Genomic DNA, 3,125 nt, shown 5'->3' with positions numbered 1-3,125 from the left:
TAAAGAGAGAGACTTTAGTGAATTCAGAATATCGCCGAAGGGCGAGTGCTGAAAGGTGTCTGCGGCGGTGAACTCCATGATCGGCGCCCAATCGGGTTCGATCGGTAGGGCCGCGGAGGGCTCGGAGTCTGGAGAGGAGTCCAGCTCCTTGGAGTCACGGGCTTCGCAGAGAATAGGGCTGGTGTTCGGCTCGATCGCCGTAGAGATTGCAGCCCCCGAGGCGGTGTCCAACCACCCATCCTCGATTGGCGCAGTTGGCTCCGAATTAAGGGTCGGAGCTGATGCGGGTGCGGCCTCTAGGGCACTATTTGGCGGCAGAGCTGGATCATGCCCACCGTGACAGTGCGGCGCGCTCGGCTGCGGCTCGAATCCGTCGAGATCAAGTCTCCGTGGAGGTCCGCTGTGTAGTTTAAACTTCCAAATCTGACCTGACGGCCAGGGGAGTAGCTTTCGATCTGCTCCAGATGGCCAAGCGAATTGGCCCGCAGTGCAAAGCCGCCAAATACGAAGATCTGTCCGGGGAGAAAAGTCTCACCCTGGATCGCATCGTCGTTGATGATCGGAGGAGCCATCGGGCCTAAAAGTGACGACACAGAGGAACTCTCAATGAAAGCACCAATGTCGGTGTCAAAACCGGCGGATCTCGGGTAGGGGGTCCCGAACTGTGCGTCTAGGCGGATGGTAACAGGAGGCAGGGGACACAATGTTTTACCCAGGTTCGGGCCCTCTTATTGGAGGTAAAACCCTACGTCCTGCTTGATTAATATTGATGATATGGGTAGTACAAGAGTAGATCTACCGCGAGATCAGAGAGGCTAAACCCTAGAAGCTAGCCTATGGTATGATTGTTGTTCGTCCTATGGACTAAAACCCTCCAGTTTATATAGACACCGGAGAGGGCTAGGGTTACACAGAGTCGGTTACAATGGTAGGAGATCTACATATCCGTATCGCCATGCTTGCCTTCCACGCCAAGGAAAGTCCCTTCCGGACACGGGACAAAGTCTTCAATCTTATATCTTCATAGTACAGGAGTCCGGCCGAAGGTATAGTCCGGCTATCCGGACACCCCCTAATCCAGGACTCCCTCAGAGGCACTTCCTTGATGTGGCCGTGGACCCAACTGTCAGCCTCTCCACGTACAGTCCACGTCCGATGGAAGCCATTCCTTGACCACGCCGAGAGCACCAGGGCGGTGGACGACAGCGAGGCCTGGGAAGGGGACGACGCGGAGCCGGGGTAGACGTGGCAGTGGATGCCCACGGGTAGAGGAGTATGAGGGTTCACTCGTTCGGCTACGGTGTGAGGCTGCCGTCGCCGCAGAATAACAGGGGGTGTGGGTGCGTAGAGGGATGGCCTGGCCAGCGGTGGGAGTAGTAGGGGCGGTGAGGCCTCTGTGGCATCAAAGCCGGCCACGGGCGGCAGGAGCAGGCGGCACGACCGGCGCTGCTTTGGGCGGCTGGAGCAAGAAGACCAGAGGTTGAAGAAGCACTACGTCCGTTGGATGGACATCGTACGGTCACTGGAGCTAGAATCGTTCATATATTGACTAAAGTTGACAAAGGCCTCCGTACCAATCAACTTAGTAGGCCCACAAGTTAGCCTCCCACCAAGGTGGGTCCCAGCTAGCAGGGGGTATTCATTTTTTTGTGCGTAATAAGGAGGCACTTCTGGTGGGTCTGAGCTGACGGCGGGGGAACATTTTTTCGCGAAATACGATGGCCCGTCCTGTGGGTCCCAGCAGTCAGGGGGAAACGTTTTTTTTCGTGAAATACTGGTGGCCCGTCCGGTGGGTCCCTGCTGTTAGGTGAAGGAATAATTATTTTCTGTGTAATAAGGAGGCACTTCCTTGCGGCTGTCGTGGACCCGGCTGTCAGCCTCTCCATGTACAGTACTCTTCCGATGGAAGTCGGTCGTTGACCACATTGACCACGCCATGCCGAGAGCACCACGGCGGTGGAAGACGGTGAGGCCTAGGAAGAGGACTACGCGGAGCCGGGGAAGACGCGGCAGTGGAAGCCCGCGTGGAGAGGAGTACGAGGGTTCACCGGTTCGGCTGCGGTGTGAGGCTGTCGTCACTGCAGAATAACAGGGGGTGTGGGTGAGTAGAGGGATGCCCTGGCCAGCGGTGGGAGTAGTAGGGGGCGCTTACGCCTGCGCAGCAGCACAGCCGGCCATGGGAGGCGGGAGTAGGCGGTCCCGCCGGCGCTGCTTTGGCGGCTGGAGCAAGAATATTAGAGATTGAAGAAACACGACGGCCGTTGGATTGACATCCAATGGTTACGTCTACTAGAATCGTTTGTTGACGTACATAATAACTAAAAAATCTTGCATACGCGTCAACTAAACAGGCCCACAAGTCAGACCACTCCCTCTTTTTTTAATAATTTATATATAGCTCATGGCAACTTCTTATGCAATTTATTGCAGTTGTTTTTTTGTTGGCTAGTGCCAATTTCGCATATTTTTGTGGGTTCCATACTATTTTTAATATCGAAATGTCGAGCCAGATTTAAAGTACTTTGAAGATATATTTAAATTAGGTTAATGCCCAGTGAAACAGGAATCTGAAAATGTGAAAAATTCGGAAATTATAAAGTAATTGCCAATTTGTCATTTGTTTTTATATTTACAACTCATTTCATGTTACTTTCAAGAGTTGCAGCCCATCAGGGCGTAGAAAAATAAGTAGGCCTGGATTGGGTATTCTTCAGAAAAAATAATCTGGGCTCATTTTCACAAAGAAAAAATAGCTGGGTTGGTCACATGGTGAACATAAAATATAAGCCTGGGCTAGACGGGCCACAGCCCAGTTCAAACCCTGCTCCGTCTCAACAATACCAAACAAAAAAAATACTGCTCGAGTAGCTACGTCCCAGGTGTCAGCCGATCTTGTGTTGTTCTCTTGTCTATTGACTATATACGCTCACAATGTCATGGGTCCCAGATGTCAGGAAAACACTAGGAGGAAGCATTTTATTTTTCCGTACGCTGACATGGTGGGCCCCTACTGTCATCCTCTCCACGTACTTCTGTCGATTCCTGTTGTTTGTTGACCATGTTGACAACGCGAGAGGGCGGCGCCGCGGCGAGCGCACCAAAGCGCGTGGAGGACGTCGACGTTA

The sequence above is a fragment of the Triticum aestivum genome, chromosome 2A, assembly GCF_018294505.1.
Source record: "Triticum aestivum cultivar Chinese Spring chromosome 2A, IWGSC CS RefSeq v2.1, whole genome shotgun sequence".
Taxonomy (NCBI): domain Eukaryota; kingdom Viridiplantae; phylum Streptophyta; class Magnoliopsida; order Poales; family Poaceae; genus Triticum; species Triticum aestivum.
This window is presented reverse-complemented; position numbering follows the sequence as displayed.